The sequence below is a fragment of the Ochlerotatus camptorhynchus genome, unplaced genomic scaffold, assembly GCF_037179485.1.
Source record: "Ochlerotatus camptorhynchus isolate MF236.1 unplaced genomic scaffold, CSIRO-AGI_Acam_v1.1 ptg000165l, whole genome shotgun sequence".
NCBI classification, from domain to species: domain Eukaryota; kingdom Metazoa; phylum Arthropoda; class Insecta; order Diptera; family Culicidae; genus Ochlerotatus; species Ochlerotatus camptorhynchus.
This window is the reverse complement of record NW_027040655.1, coordinates 1944407-1957562: the sequence shown is the minus strand read 5'-3', so window position 1 is coordinate 1957562 and position 13156 is coordinate 1944407. Positions and strand designations below refer to the sequence as shown.

The 13156-nt window shown below is 38.0% G+C and overlaps 1 protein-coding gene and 1 pseudogene across 4 annotated transcripts in view; one reads left to right on the top strand and one right to left on the bottom strand.

Moving 5' to 3' along the window:
* DIP-lambda (Dpr-interacting protein lambda) overlaps nucleotides 1-13156 on the bottom strand; it is a 398199-nt gene that overhangs the window by 263147 nt on the left and 121896 nt on the right. The gene's annotated exons all lie outside the window — the stretch shown is intronic.
* LOC135701491 (pineapple eye protein-like) overlaps nucleotides 1-13156 on the top strand; it is a 44260-nt pseudogene that overhangs the window by 28850 nt on the left and 2254 nt on the right.

Sequence of the window (13156 nt, the reverse complement as noted above, 5' to 3'; positions counted from 1 at the left end):
TAGCCGGCGGATCAAGGATGCCAACTGTTCAGACCATACCTTATGTACCTGATTCGCAAAGCTATGAAAGTTTGGTCACAATACCATCAGAGTCAACGCTAAGCACAATTAAATCAAATGAAGACTTCACGATGCCTGTAGACGTCGAAATATTCAACCGAGGAATAGCAGCTATTCGTGTTTCGCCTATAGATTTAGGTAAGGTTAAAAATGTTCACTATCCTGAAAAAAAGTGCGCTGAAATCGTCGAAGGTGTACGAAGAAATCTTTTTAAATTAGACGCTAAAACAGAAAAAGCAAACGAGTTTGATGAAGTCATAGAAAATATGAAAATTAAATTTTTAAATTCAGCCACAAGGCAAGAAAAACTATCAATTTTATCATTGTTGCCAAAATCATGGTCAGTACAAAAAATTGTAGACGAATTTAAAACCAGTAGAAATATGGCATCAGATGCAAGAAAGGAAAGAGATAATCCCAACAAACAATTTTAGCTGCAGCTTAGCTTATACAGGCAAAAAAAAGCTGCATAAGGCAAATTTTGGCTCTATAAGCTAAATTGCAGCTAAAATTGTTTGTTGGGATGTATTTGATTCATCTCAAGGTTCAAGCTCTGGAAAAGCTTTGAGTAATGAAACAAAAGAACTGGTTTTGAATTTTTTTGAGGACGATGATATAAGCCGTGCAATGCCAGGCCAAAGAGATTTTGTTAGCGTAAAGACAGGAAATAAGAGATTAGCTGTTCAGAAAAGATTGTTAATGATGACATTGAGAGAAGCTTTTAATCGCTTTAATGAAATGTACGTCAATGTAAAAATAGGGTTTTCATCATTTGCAAGCCTCCGGCCAAGGCAATGTAAACTATTGACTATCACACGAACACATAATGTTTGCGTTTGCACTACGCATGAAAATGTCAATTTAATTCTACATAGCTTAAAAAAATACAATGTCTTGAATGATCTAAAAACATTAACGAATAGATTACTTTGCGAAAATAAGACAACTCATTGCCATCTACGAAGATGTAAAAACTGCCCAGATACCTCAGTTTTAGAAGACAGTTTATTGAAACAACTGGAAGAAAACTTTGTTGAAAAGCTTTCATTCGAACAATGGGTTACCACTGACAGATGTGATTTAGAAACTATTGTAAAGCAAACCGATGAGTTTGTTTCATTTTTCAGCTCAAAATTAGAAAGTTTGATTCTGCATGATTTTGTAAAAACCGAACAATCCAATTTTTTGAAAACTACACAACAAAACTTGCAAGATGGTGAATTTTTAGCTATTTGTGACTTTTCTGAAAATTACAGCTTCGTTTTGTAGGATGAAGTTCAATCACACCATTGGAACGTGCAACAGGCCACAATCCATCCTTTCGTAATATATTATACTGAAAATATGCAAATTAAACATTTTAGCTTCATTATAATTTCTGAAGAACTAAGACATGATTCAGTCGCTGTCAATTTGTTTATTGGTAAAATGATAAACTTTTTACAAATTGATCAAAATAAAAACATAAAAAAATTTATTTTATGTTAGATGGTGCTGCTTCACAGTATAAAAACCGAAAAAACTTTTCTAGCCTTTGTAAATTTAAGTCAAAGTATGGTATTGACGCTGAATGGCATTTCTTCGCAACATCGCACGGAAAAGGTCCATGCGATGCTATTGGAGGTACGATAAAACGCATGGCTACCAGAGCAAGTTTAGCCAAAGAACGTGAACACCCGATAAAGACTGCAAGAGAGTTGTTTAATTGGGCAAACAAACGAAAAGAAGAAGAACTTACAAAGTTGTCATTTTGTTATTCTACTACAGAAGAATACGAAAATATGTCTTTGCAGCTAAATAATCAATATAATAATGCAAAAACAATTCAAGGAACTCTAAAATTCCACTCATTTCTTCCTCTATCAGAAAATACAATAAAGGCAAAGCTTTATTCAAACTGTCCTGACAATGATGCCAAAATGTTCAATATTGTTAAGAAAGTTGTGTAAACAATAATGTAACAAAAAATACAGGAATAAAAATAAACTGATGATATCCACCATATAATGTTATTTTTTATTGCGCACAATCACCATCCCTGAAAAATAAGCTTAATTCGCTCTTTTGAATCTTGCTAATTGAGGAGCTTACATTTGCAGTTCTCAAAAAGGTGTATCTCGAAATCGAGTTGTCTCATCGGTTTGATGTCTGTGGCGATGTTCGGCAATAGAGAGAAAATATGCACAGTATAAACACATCCAGTTTAAATGGATTAAACTGTTAGGCGATATGCAAGAGTTGAATGCACATTTTCAGCACAACGCACCAAAAATCACTTGAAGAAATCATTGTTCCTGATAGTGGGATTTTGTAACTTGTTTTTCAAAATACTTTTAAGGCAGAGAATTTCACTCGAATCTTTAAACTGTCAGTGTCATTTTAACTCAAAATTTTCCAATCTTTCCGAAAAAAATACTTTTGAAACTGGAAAAACACGGAGTACATCCGAAAAGGGCCAAAACTTATTAAGTTATCAAAAAAAACAATATTAAATCAGTAATATCTTCTAAACGGTGCATCTTAGAAAAATGTTACCGAAGTACTTTTTGTTTGCAAATTTGATGTACTTTCGTAAAATTAGGGTGACAAACTTTTTTGTCTTTTCTTAATAGCTTTTTTGAAAATTGTATTTTTTTAAAAAACAATTTTTTTCATCGTAACCTATTTTTCTCCAGAACAACCTACTGTGTACTAGATAGCATTTTTAGTCAGCTATAACATTAGGATAATAAAAAAAATTATTGACATGTCACTTTAAAGGGAAAATTTATATTTTAGTTCAAAACACAAATACCAAACTTTTTTTACCGTGCATATTTTTTCCATATAACACCAACAATTGTCTAAAACTTCGCCCAAGACACCAAACCAATCGGACAAACCGTTTCCGAGATACAATTTTTTGAAGATATCATGTGCATTTTTCATAGGCCCTTCTCATAAGTAAGGCTAGATTCAAAATGGCGAACCAAGTATGCAAAACGGCGTTTTTCTTCCCCAAAAACTTGTATGCAAGGTTTCATGCAAATCAAAAAAGATGAAAATTACTCGTTGCTTTAATGATATGGAACCGCTCATATGTCAGTCTCAGAGCACATAAATTAACATGATTTTTTTTTCCGAGTGTGTGGATAAAATAGCTTGTTCACTAAAGATTGTTGAAAAAACTACAATTACCATTCTCGTAAGAAATATATATATTATGGCTCTACCACATGAGACTAGCATGAAACGTTAAGCCAAGGTATTTGATGGTTTCAACTTTCTCGATACCGGCGCCTATGGTTTAGTAGTAAGCGTGACTGATTTCTAACACCCCAAATGGGTGTGGGTTCAATCCCAGCCGAGGTCGGTGGGATTTTTCTGAGGCATAAAAATCTCTGGTCACGTCTTCCTTCGGAAGGGAAGTAAAGCCGTTCGTTCCGGCCCATGTGTGTTTGAATGGGTGCGATATCCTACGCAGGTGTGGAAGCTGCCTTTCTGCACTTCGATTGCCGTCAATGGGTGGCAATCGATGTCCGTCGGTGATTGGCACTAGATTGCGGAACAGAGACCGACGTTAAATAAAGGAAAGAAGAAGAAGAAGAACTTTCTCGATCGTTTCAAAGTTGAACAACACAGAGACGAACCAGCCCAAGGCTAAAAGTCTCTTTAATGAAGAAAAGAAAAAAAAGAAAAAAAAAAGTTAGACAACTAAAGCAAGGTTTTAATGTAATCATGAGCCAGGAGATTTGAAAACAATGTGCTTGCTTTATGGATATGCTAAGTGACAACATTTTTTCCGCAAAGTGCTGCATGTCTCCATGACCACCGTATATGATGAATAACCTGATTCGAATTAATAGATGCATACGAAAGAGAATAATCGTCTGTAAAAAACGTGGTTTTCCGTGCATTCCAATTTAAGGAAGATCGATGACATAAAACAAAAACTATAGGGGTCCTAGGTTGTTTCCTTGATGCACTCCAACGATTGAAATTAGAATAATACTACAGGCAACATTTGCAACTACGTCCTGCATTGTCAAATACCGTAATGCAATGTAAATTTATTTGTCTTCCTTGAAAAAAAAACAATAATTAAAAAAGTGATTTTCAAGTAACTAGGGTAATTGTTTCTGGGTGGACCTATCCAAAAACTGATGATGGTTGGACCTATTTTTTCAATCGCTAGTTTAGTCAATCTTCGCTAAATTTTTATTTTCAAAGATCACTTTACTATCATAAAAAACTCTTTTTCTTCAATTTGCATGGGTGTTTTATTGAAAATACTTCAAAACAATTGAGTTCCAATGTGTTTTCAAAACAGTTCACTTTCCACGCATTTGCTCGTCATCATGCCTTACTTTCAAACATACAAAAGAGGAATATTTTTTACATTTATTTTTATTTTCATGCAGTAAAATACTACTACTACTACGCCATTTATTCATTGGTTTCACTAAAATGTTTGAATAATTGACGAAATTCGAATAGATAAATATGATCATGGTTGGACCTACGCATGATGATGGTTGGACCTATGTGTTTCCTAAGACGGCCGCTAGGTGCGCTTCAATTTGTCTACATCCTTCATGCGCAACTGATTTGAAATTCGATTTCGTTTTGGCCGAGTGATCAGTTTCTTCGATTGAAAAAATGGCTAAAGAAAAGAGTTATACGGTCGAAAATCTTCAAAAGGCTGTTCTTTTAGTAAGAAATAAATAACTTAACGCGTATCAGGCACAGAAAAGGTACAATATTCCGAAAACAAAACTTCACGCAAAAATTAAGGGAAGCCACGGCAAGAAATATGGAAGGGAAATAGTGTTGAGTGTTGATTTGGAGAACCAGCTAGGGGATTGAGTTTGTATGTGCGCTGCTTCTGGCAGTCCCAAGACGACCAAAACGATCTTGGAAGCTGCTAAAGACCTTGCGCCAAAAGTTGGGTGTAAATTTAAAGGAGGAATTCCATCGTCAGGTTGGCTGAAAGGGCAACCACCGATTTCCGAACTACCACGAAAGCCCGAAAGAATCTGTTTATATGAATTTACATTAAGCACTTCTCATACACCTTCTGTGTGTGAATTAACTTGAAATAAAATGTTAACAAACTAAAAATTGCTAACTGAAACTTATTTCCGAAAAAAAAACTATAAACCGGAATTAAGTTCTGATATTCTGTCATTTTAAGCCCCTAAATTCCCCGGGGCACCCAGAACATGCCCGGAAGTGGCCAATGTGGTCCTATGCACTCAATTTTGTTATTGATCTTGTTATCGAATTTGGAAGTAATGTGAAGTGTCGCATGATAGGTTTTATTCCTGACATGTCAAAATTTGGTCCATGTTCCATATACCCTGGAACTTGTTCCAGCCATATCTCCGGAATCAGTTGACCGATTTCAAAAATATTTGATAGCTTTCAATGGGACCACAATACCTATAGTTTGAAGTTAAAAAAATTTCCAAATCGGTTCAATGATTTCCGAGAAAATGAGCCATGATGAATAGCTAATGCGTGGAAAGTGAACTTTTTTAAAAACGAAGTTAAACTCAAATTTCTTGATTTTTTTCAAATAGCAAATTCATAAAAACTGTATAAAAAGAGTTTTTTCATGATACCAATAACCTTAAAACAAAGTTTTTGAACAAATATGGGCTAAACTAGCATTTGCAAAAATAGGTCCAACCATCATCATTTTTAAGGTCCAACCAAGATCATAATTCTTTGCTGAATAAAAACGTTTTATATAATCAATTGTTCATAATATTTAACTTTTTATGTTATTATTAGAAACAAGAAAGGTAGACCTTTCCACTTATCACGCATTTTTCATAATTATATGTTGAATTCATAAAAAAATTACGATATGAATGTTGACGTCGTGTGAAACCGGCCTAAATAGGTCCAACCATCATCAGTTACACTACTTTCAGATTTTGTTAAAAAAAAATCTCAGTGTAGATATATATATATTTTTTTAAGAATTTCGACAGTTTTCTGCAATTAACTCATTGACCAAATAGTTGCAAAACCCTCAATTTTACAACACCGGTAAAAATAAGTGTGTTCCAACACTTTTTGAAAACTGTTTGCTAGTTAAATTGTGTTCATATGATTAGACAAGTACTAGCCTGTGTGGATCACATTTTTCATAAACTGCACAGTGGTCCAGAATGCAGATTTAGGTGGAATGATATGTTTTGAGACTGAAATTGAAACTTTAGACTAAAAGTCTCTTCTACAAAGTTGTTCCTTATAGTTAGGCCCTCCTTTTTATGACAATGAATTCTAGGGTGGTTCTTATTATCATTAAAATCAAAAATCTAACTTTTTTGTTTGGATAAATTAAGGTATAAATTTTTCGGCAAAGTTATAGCTGAGCTAATTTCAAGTAACTTTGCTGAAAACAACTTTTTTGTATCTCTTAAATTGGCCGATTTAGAGCTATTTTCTTGAATTAGGGTGGCGCTAAAAAAACAGTTATTTTGCTCTAGTTTTCTTACATAACGTCTTGGGCAGTACACGACAGCTCGTTCTTATTGATGTATTTTGTTCGTTCGGCTATGACAGCCTCGGATGGTCATTCTATTCGCACATACAACAAGAAGTCCGTCAAACTGCCGATTCGTTGCTGCTGTCTTTAAAACTTTGTTCGTATGTCGTGAGACTGCTACTACACCAGGGTGACGCCGAAGCTCGTTCGGTTGCTATAACGTTCGTGCTGCCCATTGCAAAATTTTCATCCAATATTTTTTTTAAACACGCGGTCTTGAGCAGATCAGTCATTCCGACGTTCCGGCGAAAAAAATATAAGCCTACCCGTCACCAACCTGACTTCTACCAAACCCCAACACGATGTTTACCCGACATAAACACATAATTGACCCGACATTTGACCTTACATTGATCCTACATCCTGTTCGGATCATTTTTCTGGGTTTCTTCCATACTCCACTGCCGTATATTAATTGTATATAATGTCTCGTGACAGCCACTTGGGTAAGCTGAGGGATGTCGTCGGTTTGTGAAGGCTGTCATGACGACAAATCATTGAAAACCTGGTCATAAAGAAATGTATAAAGCTGGGTTTAAACCATTCAAGTAAATTGATCAACTCAATTCAATTCAATTGGCTCGAAAAGTTGAGCCTGGTTCAATTTTTTTTCAATTCAAGTGAGTTGAATGGAATGGTTTACACGTTCAATTCGCGTTCAAGTCAGTTGAATTGATCTGACTTGACCAATTGACTTGCCCTGTCTAAACCCAGCTTAAATATAGTACAGCCCATTCGGTTCACTACGTTCCAAGCAAGATGATTCTAGCAAAGCGGGTATAGATGCGACTGTTCTAAGACAGCTTTCATTCGTTCGTGCGTGCGCTTTTGCCAATACACTTCGAATTCAGATCTGAACGTACAGTAGTAATGGGGTGTTTACATCTGCACGGATTTGCTAGCGCAAGTGTACTAGCCAACTAGCACTAAAATTAAGGTTTTGAAACGATTACTCGCGGTCTTCTCGAGGTTAGTGGATGACAATTGTAGGGCTCGGCGTATGTAAAGGGTGTCCACGATGAAATTGCCACACACAAAATTGATTAGCAAAATTCGAGTTTTCATCCGATTGCCATCAAATTTTCAGGGATTGAGAAATAACTATTAAACTTCATTTTACCATTTTACTCGTATTTTATTTACAGTCCATACGCAAATGCCCGCACCTTGGCCTTAACCCCGGCCATAAGATTCTGCACAACCTGTGAATCAACCGTTTTTTGCATGTAAACCCATACTTTCTTCAGTTCCTCGACTGTCCACACTACCTTAGGTCGTTTAAGAAGGTGCTGCTTCATAATCGCCCAGTACTTCTCGATGGGGCGGAGCTCCGGAGTGTTGGAAGGGTTGAACATTTTCGGCACGAAATTGACCTTATTGTCCGCATACCACTTCAGCACGTCCTTGGAGTAGTGGCATGAGGCCAAATCCGGCCAGAAGATTGTTGGGACGTTGTGGGCCTTCAGTAGAGGAAGCAGCCGCTTCTGAAGGCACTCTTTTATGTACACCTGTCCGTTCATCATGTCCTGGGTCACGAAAGGTGCACTCCGCTTCCCGCACGTGCAGATGGCTTGCCAAACCAGGAATTTCTTCGCAAATTTGGACATCTTCTGAGTGCGGACATGCTCCGGAACGCTGAACTTATCCTTGGCCGTGACAAACAGGTTCCCGGGGATCTGTTTGAAGTCGGCCTTCACATATGTTTCGTCGTCCATGATGCAGCATTCAACTTTCGTCAGCATGTTGAGGTACAACTTCCTGGCACGGGTTTTGGCGGACTTGTTCTGCTTCTCGTCGCGATTAGGGGCCTTTTGTACCTTGAACGTTCGAAGCCCAGCCTTAGTTTTGGCCTCTGGACAAAACTTCGGCTTAGGTGCAGCTTCTTAGCCACATCCCTAACGGAGGCGTTCGGATTTCGGTTGTGATTTTTGGTGTTGTACGGAATACTTTTTCCTTCACTTCTGGGCTTCCGATCGGTGGCCAACCGTTCCTCGAACCGCTTAATCACTCGCGACACCGTGGAATTCGCGATTCCCAACGTTTTAGCGATGGAACGATGCGAGAGATCCTTGTTCTCGTGATGAATGCGCAATATTTTATCACGCACGAGCTGTTCTTTCGACTCCATTTCCGCGAGTTTTGATCACAGGACTTTAAAACTTGCAGGATGTAAATAATGCACTATGAACTAAATCCACCCAAATTTTCATTAAATTCTACCCAACGCTTAAAAAGTTAGAGCAATTTCATAGTGTGGCAATTTCATCGTGGACACCCTTTACTGCGAATATTTCACGGAGTATTCCAGGGCTGGCTTTCTATTCTGCTATGACCAAAAATACTACAGCTGAGTTAGGGTTTTCTTTGTAGCTTTTGATGAAGGATAGCAACAGCTTCTGCAGGCTCTTCTTCTGGAAAATCTCCATGTTGATTGTGCCTGTAGTGAAAAAGATTTCCTCTTCGGGCACACGTGCAAATTGCTTGCCAAATAAGGTATTTTTTTTTTGGGAAATGTCGTTGCCTTCTTTGTTCAAGAAGGCAACGACATTTCCCAAAAAAAATACCTTATTTGGCAAGCAATTTGCACGTGTGCCCGAAGAGGAAATCTTTTGTCACTACAGGCACAATCAACATGGAGATTTTCCAGAAGAAGAGCCTGCAGAAGCTGTTGCTATCCTTCATCAAAAACTACAAAGAAAACCCTTTGTTCTGGCCCGATTTGGCATCATGCCATTATGTTATAACTGTGATGGAGTGATACGAACAGGGGCCTCATAGCCTAGTCAGTAAAGGCACGGTATTACCAAGCCGGAGGCGGCGGGTTCAATTCCCGGTCCGGTCGAGGGAATCTTTCGGGTTGGAAATTTTCTCAACTTCCCTGGGTATAGAGTATCATTGTGCTTGCTACACAATATACAAACTCATGCATTGGTATTGGCATCGAAAGCTCTCAATTAATAACTGTGGAAGTGCATTTAGTTAGAACACTAAGTTGAGAGCACGCAATAAGCTAATATGCGCTAAGCAATAAGCTTGGAATGCGAATAAGAAGAAGAAAAAGGAGTGGTACGAAGCAAATCAAGTGAATAGTGTAACAAAAACCGCAAATCCGCGAAATTGTCCAGAGTTACGCCCAAACGAGAGATATTGGGCTCTGATGAAGCGGAAGATGTCAAACACTTCCATCAAATTTGGCCAAAGACGGCCACCACAGTATCTGAGGAGTCTGTATAAACCCTAATGGATGGAATTAGGCGCATAGTTCGAAAATTTTAGGCTAATACCGGAAAACTATGTTTTGACATTTTCCCTAAGTGCATCCGTTCTCAAGTTATTCCGAAATTAAAAAAATTGAGAATTATGTATTTCCATTATTTTAGACCTTTTTCAAATTTTAATCATGACGTGTGATGTAACAGTAGATCTGCCGGAGGCGAACCAGCCTCAGGCTGAAAACCTCCCTAATAAAGAAAACTTAACTTAACTTAACAGTAGAATCCTAACCAGCTAAGTGGCCCAATATAATTTAAATATAATCCCACAATGTAACAATATCAATTTTATTTGCAATCCGGATAAACGATATCAATCGAAACCTGTTCCACATAATCAAAATATATACAGCTAATCAATTGAAAGCTTCTTTCAATTACATATTGAATACAATATTATGTACATTGGGCAATAAATACATTTCCCGTTTTGAATTGCCTTGAATACCTCCTGAATGCAATTAATAAAGCTGATTGAACCAATTTACACCAAACTGATCTGTATGTAGCACCGCTTTAGATCACCCACCGGAAGCTGCGAGTCGGCTTTAGTCTATTGATTTCATCCGCAGCCTCACCTAACGTTTATAATGATGATGATGATGATGATGATGATGATAATGGGCGCTCCTGGGGCTACATCCCCTGGGCGATGACGGCAGGCAGCTAGTTAACGCTCGGTTGCACTTGATTTAAATTTCATTTTCATGTTTGATTTCCACTTATTTACACCTCTTAAGCGCATTAGAGCATATAAACGCATCTCTCGGCTAGGTTGGGACGACTGTCATTGTTTATGTTTGCGCTAGGCTCTAGTATGGCAGTTCAACCACGCTGGTCGTGTCTGTTGCTATCTCGATTTCGACAGAACTAATAAATTCCACATACAACACCAACAACACTGACCGAGCCTAATCGATAGGTGAAGCTATGGGCCTCGCCGGTAACCGTTCACATTGTTGATCCAGTTGACCACCATCACGACACCGACGCCCCATGCTCTAGACTACAATATGATGTGAGTGTGATAGCACACGCCACAGTACCGCTAGCACTTGGCGGCTGTAGGTCAGCCGGCCTCTTCCGGTCGGTGGCGGCCGGTGGAGGCCAGTGGAGGCTGGTGTGGTTTGTTTGTGCCCGCTGCTAATGGAATAAACTGCTTTTGTGGTCATCGGTTCACGAATCATCGTGTTTTTTTTTTCGGTGAAAATTTTGGCACGACGCATTATCAGTGTTTGTTTATTAAATATACGAAATTAAAAAATTTGAATGCATTCAGTGTTTTGAATGCTGCATGCCGTTTAAGTATACTCGGCACAATTGATCAACTGATCTGTGCCTAACTGTCCTCCCAAAATGTAAGCCTATTGAATACCTGTACTTACAAGAATTTGTCCCAATTGCAACCTTAGGAAAGTCTGTTGAAATAATAATACAGCCATTCCATAGCAAAACGATATAGTGGTTAACGGCGCCGGTGGTGTAGTGGTAAGCGTGATTACCTCTCACCCCAGCAGGCCTGAGTTCAATCCCAGTCGGCGCCGCCGGGATGTTCTGAGGCATAACATCTCTGATCACGGGAAGTAAAGCCGTTGGTCCCCGGTTCATGAGTTGATGGGTCGATAGGTAGGGTCCAGGTGTTGGAGCTGCCTCCCTGGCGTCGGTAGCATTGGTGCTCAGCACGGAAAACAAGATCGACGGAAAAAACAAACCAAAGGAAAAAAAAAGATATAGTGGTTCTCAGAATTTCGTAACAATTGGCAGTTTTGTTCCTTATCGAAAAATATTAGACCCGTATTTTTTATTTTCTCATTAGGGTGACCATTTTCCTGTTAGGGTGGTCCAAAAAATCGATTTTTTTCTATTTTTTTTTCCAAAAATGGCATTTTTTTTTAAATCATAACTTTTGAACCATTGAACTGATTTGAATGACCCAAATATCAAATAAAAGGTTATCAAAAATACTTTTGAGAAAAATAATTTTTTTTTTTGAAAATTGGTGTTTTGGAGAATTTTGATTGTATTTGTTTTTTATGTTTTTCATGGTTTTTAGACAACGAACGTAAAACGTTTTTACATGTTTTTTTTTAAATTTAGACTTTTCTACACAACATATCAAAAATCAGCGATGTATTTTTCTTCGTTTTTGAGTTACGATTTTTTGAAATTATCATGTTTAGAAATTTCGCTCATTACTCCAATACGACTAAATTACCCTGCGTCTCCATTGGTACACAGCTGACTTAGTCACATAATCCATATCAATTTTCTGCTTCTGCTTTTATAGGCTTGTTTATTCAAAGTGAATACTTCACCAAGTAAATAGCTACCTAGACAGAGCACATGCTAAAATCATACGGAAAACTTGGTAGGTAAGGTGTTCGTTCGTAGATACAATGCATAGTGGTATATTTAAGGATGAACTTAGAAGTGAAATAAGCAGTAAGGAAACAAAAGCTCTGATAATCAAAACATATTCTGTACAGCCAGTATTTTATAAACGATGAATTTTAAGTGTTCTTGTTGTTGTTTGTGGGTTTCAAATGCTTTAAAGAGGAATCTTACCCAAGCTCTTCAAGTTCATGCGGTGAAGAAAAAAGTGAAATTAGATGGAAGTTACTTCATATGCAAAACACTACAGGAGGACAAGGGGATAATGACGACACCAGGAAGACAGCAGAGCAGGGCGTCTTTACCAGAAGAAACTTTATCTTTCGTGTGTGATTTTGTAGCTAGCCCGGACGATCCGTCTCTAAAACGTGTGGCTTAAGCGCCACTCCACAAGGGAGACCACACTCCCAATGTAAAATTTGCCCGGTTGAGACTCTCCTAAGGGCGAGTCCATTAAGTTTCCTAGAAAGGATTTACGGATCAGGCAAGCCAGCTTCCAACTAAACGGCCAAACGGGAATTCCCTATTATCCCCATGGATTCTCACTCAAGAAAGTCACTCAGAGAAACGGTAGAGCTCACGCATACCCTAAAACCACAAACGAAGTGACAGACGGAGCGGCTCGAAATTTGATTTGACGCACTTACATTTGAAATTTTCGAGTGTACCTCACGGCAACACTATCTACTCATATGTACTAGCTTAAAGTAGTTCATGCTATTGGGGCACCGCCTGTTATCTCTTTTTCTCTAACGAAAATTGAAAGGGAGAGCCTGTTGTCAAGCTGCATGTCACTATGTTGTGTTCATTGTTATCTGCACTTCTTTTGTATAATGAAAGACCTTAGGCCAAAATGATTAGGGGTAAACACATCGGGTTAACATTTGCTTACAAG